The sequence below is a fragment of the Pinus tabuliformis genome, chromosome 3_2 (genome assembly GCF_031772625.1).
Source record: "Pinus tabuliformis cultivar Carrire ecotype Pingquan chromosome 3_2, CPIR1, whole genome shotgun sequence".
Lineage (NCBI taxonomy): Eukaryota > Viridiplantae > Streptophyta > Pinopsida > Pinales > Pinaceae > Pinus > Pinus tabuliformis.
Window position 1 is genome coordinate 566,873,008 of NC_142302.1, and position 9,034 is coordinate 566,882,041.

Here is a 9,034-nt window from a genome sequence, read left to right on the forward strand (position 1 = left end):
TAAGTGTTTATTAAAAGCATTTATGAAAGTGTTATAAACCCTAAATCCTAAAACCTACACCCTAATAATTTTATAAAATTTTAACAAGACTTTTGTAACTTTTTTTAAAGTGTTTATTAAAAGAATTTAGTAAAGTGTCCCTCAAACCTAAACCGTAAGCAATTTATAACTTTTTAGCAAGTGTTTTGTAACTTTTTCCTAAGTGTTTATTAAAAGAATTTATTGAAGTGTTACAAGACCTAAACACTAAACCCTAAACCCTAAACACTATGCATTTTATAACATTTTAAGAAGCATTGTGTAACTTTTTTTAAGTGTTTATAAAAATAATTTACTGAAGCCTTGTGAACCCTAATACCTAAACCTTAAGCATTATATAACATTTTAAACCCTAAACCTAAACCCTAAGCATTCAATGACATTTTAACAAGATTTTTGTAACTTTTTTTGAAGTGTTTATTAAAAGCATTTACTAAAATGTTATAAAACCTAAACCCTAAATTGTAACCATTTTATAACATTTTAAACCCAAAACCATAAACCCTAAAGCCTAAACTCTAGAACCTAAGTATTTTATAACATTTTAACAAACATTTTCTTACTTATTTTTAGTGTTTATTAAAAGAATTTACTAAAGTGTTATAAACCCTAAACCCCAAACCATGAGCATTTTATATAATTTTAAATCCTAAACGCTAAAGCCTAAGCATTTTATAACATCTTAACAAGCGTTTTTTTAAGTTTTTTTATGTTCTTATTAAAAGAATTTATCAAAGTGTTATAAATCGCAAACCCTAAACCATAAACCCTATCCCTAAACACTAAGAATTTAACAACATTTTAAAATACATTTTTGTAACTTTTTAAAGTGTTTATTTAAAGCATTTAATAAAGTGTTATAACCCTAGACCCTAAACACTAAACCCTAAACTCCAAACCCCAAACCCTAAACCCTAAACCGTAAAACCAAGGCATTTTATGACCTATTAAAAATAATTTTGTAACTTTTATTTAAGTGTTTATTAAAAGAATTTACTAAGGTGTTATAAAACCTAAACCCTAAACCCTAAACCCGAAACCCTAAGCCCTAATAAATTAATAACTTTTTAAAAGCAATTAATAAATTTTTATAAACCCCTAACCCTAAACCCTAAACCCCAAACCCTAAACCCTAAACCCTATGAACTAAACCCTAAATCGTAGGCATTTTATAACATTTTTAAAAGCATTTTGTAACTTTTATTTAAGTGTTTATTAAAAGAATTTACTAAATTGTTATAAACCTTAAACCATATACTATAAAACCTAAACCCCAAAATCTAAACCCTAAACCATAAACACTAAGAATTTTATAACAATTTAAGAAGAATCTTGTAACTTTTATTTAAGTGTTTATTAAAAGAATTTACTAAAGTGTTGTAAACCCTAAACCATAAACACAAAACACTAAACCCTAAACACAAAATCATAAACCCTAAACCCCAAAACCTAAACCATCAACCCTATATCCCAAACCCCAAACCCTACACCCTAAACCTAAACCCTAACCATTTTATAACATTTTAAAAATTGTTTTGTAACATTTATTTAAGTGTTTATTAAAAGCATTTACCAAAATGTTGTACACCCTAAACACTAAACCCTAAACCTAAATCCAAAACCCCAAACCTTAAACCCTAATCCCTAAACCTAAATGCCAAACCCTAAACCCTAAACCCTCTTCATTTTATAACATTTCAAAAAGTATTTTGAAACTTTTATTTAAGTGTTTTTTAAAAGCATTTGATAAAGTCTTATAAATCCTAAACCCTAGCATCTAAACCCCAAATCCTATACCATAAATCATAAACCCTAAACCCTAAACCACAAACCGTGAACATTAAACCCTAAACCCTCAACATTTTATAACATTTTAAAATTCATTTTGTAATTTTTATTTAAGTGTTTATAAAAAGGATTTACTAAAGTGTTATAAACCCTCAACCCTAAACTATAAACCACACACCCTAGACCCTAAACCCTAAACTCTAAACCTGAAACCCTAAACCCTAAGCCGTAAACTCTAAACCCTAAACCCTAAACGTTAAACCCTAATAATTTTATAACATTTTAAAAATCATATTGTAACTTGTATTTAAGTGTTTATAAAAATCATTTACTAAAGTGTTATAAACCCTAAACCCTAAACTCTAAACACCAAACCCCAAACCATAAACCCTGAACCCTAAACCTTAAGCATTTTATAACATATTAGAAAAAAATTCTAACTTTTATTTAAGTGTTTATTTAGAGGATTTACTAAAGTCTTATAAACCCTAAACTCTTAACCCTAAACCCTAAGCAATTTATAACATTTTAAAAAGTGTTTTTTAACTTTTATTTAAGTGTTTATTATAAGAATTTACCTAAGTCTTATAAACCGTAAACCATAAGCATTTTATAGCATTCAAAAAAGACTTTTGTAACTTTTACTTATGTTTTTATCAAAATAATTTACTAAGGTCTATTAAACCCTAAACCATAAACCTTAAGCATTTTATAACATTTTAAACCCTAAGCATTCAATGACATTTAAAAAACCTTTTTGTAACTTTTTTGAAGTGTTTATTAAAAGCATTTACTAAAATTTTATAAACCATAAGAAATTTATAACATTTTGAACCCAAGACCATAAACCCTAAAGCCTAAACTCTAGACCCTAAGTATTTTATAACATTTTAACAAACATTTTCTTACTTTTTTTAAGTGTTTATTAAAATCATTTACTAAAGTGTTATAAACCCTAAACACTAAACCATAAACCATGGGAATTTTATAGAATTCTAAATCCTAAACCCTAAATCCTAAGCATTTTATAACATTTTAACAAGTGTTTTGTAACTTTTTTTTTATGTTCTTATTAAAAGGATTGATCAAAGTGTTATAAATCCCAAACCCTTAACCATAAACCCTATCCCCAAACACTAAGAATTTTATAACATTTTAAAATAATTTTTTGTAACTTTTTAAAGTGTTTATTAAAAGCATTTAATAAAGTGTTATCACCCTAAACCCTCAACCCTAAGGATTTTATAACATTTTAACAAGAGTTTTGTAATTTTTGTTTAAGTGTTTATTAAAATAATTTACTAAAGTGTTATAAACCCTAAACCCTAAACCTTAAACACTAAACCCTAAACCCCAAACCCTAAAACCTATGCATTTTATGATCTATTAAAAATAATTTTGTAACTTTTATTTAAGTGTTTATTAAAAGAATCTACTAGGGTGTTATAAACCCTAAACCCTAAACAATAAACGCTAAACCCTAAACACTATAAACTAAACCCTAAACTCTAAACAATAAACCTTAAACCCTAAACACTATAAACTAAACCCTAAACCCTAAGCATTTTATAACATTTTTAAAAGCGTTTTGTAACTTTTATTTATGTTTTTATTGAAGGAATTTACTAAATTTTTATAAACCTTAAACCATACACCCTAAAACCTAAACCCCAAAACCTAAACTCTAAACCCTAAACCTCAAACCCTAAACCATAAACCATAAACCGTAAGAATATTATAACAATTTAAGAAGAATTTTGTAACTTTTATTTAAGTGTTTATTAAAATAATTTAATAAAGTGTTATAAACCCTAAACCATAAACACAAAACCCTAAACCCTAAACACAAAAACATAAGCCCTAAGCCTCAAAACGTAAACCCTAAATCCTAAACCCCAAACCCCAAACCTAAACCCTAAACATTCAGTAACATTTTAACAAGATTTTTGTAACTTTTTTTGAAGTGTTTATTAAAAGCATTTACTAAAATGTTATAAACCCTAAATCCTAAACCGTAAGAATTTTATAACATTTTAAACCCAAAATCCTAAAGCCTAGAGCCTAAACTCTAAACCCTAAGTATTTTATAACATTTAAACAAGTTTTTTCTTACTTTTTAAAGTATTTATTAAAAGCATTTACTAAAGTGTTATAAACCCTAAACCCTAAACCATGAGAATTTATAGAATTTTAAATCCTAAACGCTAAAGCCTAAGCATTTTATAACATTTTAACAAGCGTTTGTAACATTTTTTAGCTTCTTATCAAAAGAATTTATCAAAGTGTTATAAATCCCAAACCCAAACCATAAACCGTATCCTTAAACACTAAGAATTTTATAACATTTTAAAATACATTTTTGTAACTTTTTAAAGTGTTTATTAAGAGAATTTAATAAAGTGTTATAACCCTAAATGCTAAACCCAAAGAATTTTATAACATTTTAACCAGAGTTTTGTATCTTTTATTTAAGTGTTATAAAGCCTAAACCCTAAACCCTAAACACTAAACCGTAATCCCCGAACCTCAAACCCTAAACCCTAAAACCTAGGAATTTTATGATCTATTGAAAATAATTTTGTTTCTTTTATTTAAGTGTTTATTAAAAGAATTTACTAAGGTGTTATAAAACCTAAACCCTAAACCCTGAAACCCAAACCCAAAACTCTAAACCCTAATCATTTAATAACATTTTAGAAAGTGTTTTGTAACCTTTTTTAAGTGTTTATTAAAAGAATTTAATAAAGTTTTATAAACCCTAAACCCTAAAAAATAAATCTTAAACCCAAGCCCTAAACCCTAAACCCTAAACCCTAAAAATTTGATAACAGCTTAAGAAGAATTTTGTAACTTTTATTTAAGTGTTTATTAAAAGAATTTACTAGTGTTATAAACCATAAACACAAAATATAAATCCTAAACACAAAAACATAAACCCTAAACCCCAAAACCTAAACCCTAAACCCTAAACTTGAAACTCCGAACACTAACCGTAAACCGTAAACCCTAACAATTTTATAACATTTTAAAAATTGTTTTGTAACTTTTATTTAAGTGTTTATTAAAATCATTTACCAAAATGTTATAGACCCTAAACACTAAACCCTAAACCTAAACCCAAAACCCCAAACCTTAAACCCTAAACCCTAAACTTTAAATCCCAAACCATAAAACATAAACCCTAAACCCTAAATCCCAAACCCTAAACCCTAATCATTTTATAACATTTTAAAAAGTATTTTGAAACTTTTATTTAAGTGCTTATTAAGAGAATTTAATAAAGTCTTATAAAACCTAAACCCTAGCCTCTAAACCCCAAACCATAAACCCTAAATCATAAACCCTAAACCCTAAACCTTAAACCCTAAACCTAAAACCATGAACATTAAACCCTAAGCATTTTATAACATTTTAAGAAGTATTTCGTAATTTTTATTTAAGTGTTTATTAAAAGAATTTATCGAAGTGTTATAAATTCCAAACCCTAACCATAAAATCTATCCCTAAACACTAAAAATTTTATAACATTTTAAAATACATTTTATAACATTTTATAAACCCTAAGCCATAAACCCTAAACCCCAAACCCAAAGCATTTTATAGCATTTTAACAAGAGTTCTGTAACTTTTATTTAAGTGTTTATTAAAAGAATTTACTAAGGTGTTATAAAACCTAAACCCTAAACCCTAAACCCCACACCCTAATCATTTGATAACATTTTAAAAAGTGTTTTGTAAACTTCTTTAAGTGTTTATTAAAAGCACTTAATAAAGTTTTATAAACCCTAAACCGTAGACATTTTATAACATTTTTAAAATCATTTTGTAACTTTTATTAAGGTTTTATTAAAACAATTTAATAAATTCTTATAAACCTTAAACCATATACAAAAAAAACATAAACCCCAGAACCTAAACCCTAAACCCTAAACTCCAAGCCATAAACCCTAAGCCATAAACCCTAAGAATATTATAACAGTTTAAGAAGAATTTTGTAACTTTTATTTAAGTGTTTATTAAAAGTATTTACTAAAGTTTTATAAACCCTAAGACATAAACACAAAACCCTAAACCCTAAACAGAAAAACATAAACCCTGAACCCCAAAACCTAAACTCTAAACCCTAAACCCTAAATCCCAAACCCTAAACCATAAACCATAAACCCTAAACCCTAACCTTTTTATAACATTTTAAAAATTGTTTTGTAACTTTTACTTAAATGTTTATTAAAAGAATTTACCAAAATGTTGTAGACCGTAAACATTTAACGCTAAACCTAAACACAAAATCCTAAACCTTAAGCCTTAAACCCTAAACCCTAAATCCCAAACCATGAACCCTAAAACCTAATAATTTTATAATATTTTAAAAATTATTTTGAAACTTTTATTTAAGTGTCTATTAAAAGCATTTAATAAAGTCTTATAAACCCTAAACCATAAGCCCTAAGCCCTAAACCTTAAACCCTAAACCCCAAACCGTGAACATTAAAACCTAAACCCTAAGCATTTTATAACATTTTAAAAAGCGTTTTGTAATTTTTATTTAAGTGTGTATTAAAAGAATTTACTAAAGTGTTAAAGACCCTGAACTCTAAACTATAAACCACAAACCCTAAACCCTAAACCCTAAAACCTAAAACCTAAACACTAAACTCTAAACCTGAAACCCTAAACCCTAAACCCTAAACTCTAAACCCTAAACCCTAAACCCTAAACACTAAACCTTAATAATTTTATAAAATTTTAAAATCATATTGTAACTTCTATTTAAGTGTTTATTAAAATCATTTACTAAAGTGTTATAAACCTTAAAACCTAAACTCTAAACACCAAACCCCAAAACATAAAACCCAAACCCTAAACTCTAAGCATTTTTTAACATCTTAAAAAAATTTCTAACTTTTATTTAAGTGTTTATTAAGAGGATTTACTAAATTCTTCTAAACCCTAGACTCTTAACTCTAAACCCTAAGCAATTTATAACATTTTAAAAAGTGTTTTTTAACTTTTACTTAAGTGTTTATTATAAGAATTTAATAAAGTCTTATAAACCCTAAACCCTAAGCATTTTATAGCATTCTAAAAGACTTTTGTAACTTTTACTTAAGTTTTTATCAAAATAATTTACTAAGGTGCTTTAAACCGTAAACCATAAAAGCTAAATCGTAAACTATAAACCCTAAACCCTAAACGCTAAACCCTAAGCCTTTTATAACATTTCAAAAAGCGTTTTGTAACTTTTATTTAAGTGTTTATTAAAACAATTTACTAAAGTATTATAAACCTTAAACCCTAAACACTAAACCCCAAACCCTAAACCCTATACCTTATACCCTAAAACCTAAACCCTAATTTATAACATTTTAAAGAGTGTTTTATAACTTTTATTTAAGTGTAACTTTTATTTTATAAACATTAAACCATAAACCTGAAATCCTAAACCCTAAACCCTCAAACACTAAAACCTAAACCCTAATCATTTTATAACATTTTAAAAAGCATTTTAAACTTTTATTTAAGTGTTTATTAAAATAATTTACTAAAGTGTTATAAATCCTAAACCCTAAACACTAAATGCTAAATGCTATTTTTTTATATTTTAAAAAGTGTTTTGTAACATTAGTGTTCTAAATCATAAACCATAAATCCTAAACCATAAATGCTAAAACCTAAACCCTTAACCTGAAACCCTAAATCCCAAACAGTAAACCCCAAACAATAAACCCTAAACAATAAGAATTTTATAACATTTCAGAAAGTGTTCTGTAACTTTTATTTAAGTGTTTATTAAAAGAATTTACCAAAGTCTTATAAAACCTAAACCCCAAACCCCAAACCCCAAACCCTATATCCTAACGCTTAAAGCCTAAAGGATAAACCCTAAGATCATTTACTAAGGTCTTATAGAGCCTAAAGGATAAACCCTAATCATTTTAAAACATTTTAGCAAGCCTTTTGTAATATTTTGAAGTATTTATTAAAAGCAATTACTAAAGTGTTATAACCCTAAAACCTAAACCCTAAACCATAAACCATAAACCCTAAGTATTTTATCACATTTTAAGTTATTATTAAAATCATTTACTAAATTGTTATAAACACTAATCCCTAAAACCTAAACTCTAATACATAAACCCTACACCGTAAGCATTTTATAACATTTTAACAAGCGTTTTAATTTTTTAAAATGTTTATTAAAATAGCCCTGAGCTTGATGGCATTGAAATTTCATATGACTCTGATAGATCCACTAATTAAGTTTGCAAGCTCTGCAAAATTATTAGCCAACTATTCGTTTAAATCAACTCTAACTGATGTATCTACCCCCTCAAGTCATTTTTCATCATTTTTACATCATAGTACATCATATTACATCATAAATTTACCAAAGAGAGAAGAAAAAGTCAAACTAACAACAAACTAGGTGAAATCCTGAGTTTTTAGGCAAAATTGGCAAAATTTTTCCTGATGCGTAGCGCCCTGAGCCGGATGGCATTGAATTCTGATATGACTCTGATAGATCCACTAATTAAGTTGGAAAGCTCTGCCTGTCTACTTTCTAGGACAACTATAATTTTTGGATAGGGAGTCCATTTGCCCCTTCAAAAATCATTTCTCCTAATACTGGTTCTTGTGGGTCCAAAAAGTGGCAAAGAGGGCATTTTTTAGGTGTTTTATGCCCTTTAGGTGACCCAGATCTCATCCAAAACTTATGAAACTTTTTGGGTTTCGTTATTTTTCCATGAGGAATCTAAAAATGCAAGCCATTTTGTAAAATTATTAGCCAACTCAATGTGCAGTGCACAGTTGAAAATTCCTGTGTTTTACATTTAAAAATCGTGAAATGACGAAATTTTCTCAAAATTGCTTCAAATTTGGCAAGAGGAAAGTTTAGTAATTGCCTTGCTGAGCCAAGGAAGCTTCACCCAAAATTTTATGTTTGTCTTGTTCCCTTTTGGCTCTTAAGGCTCTCTTTAACTTAGCTTTTAGGTCATTTATCCTTGTCTTGCAAATTCTATTCTGAGCTAAGTAATGATAAGCCATGTGGTGCAACATTTTCTTCTCCTTGTCAACCTTATCAATCATCTTCTCAAGGTGGATATTCACTCTTTCCAACCATGATTCTTGGTCAGCCTCAATTTCTTGCTCAAGTGATGTCATCTTGATTTTCCTTCATTTTGCCACTTGCCGGTTTTCTCTAATT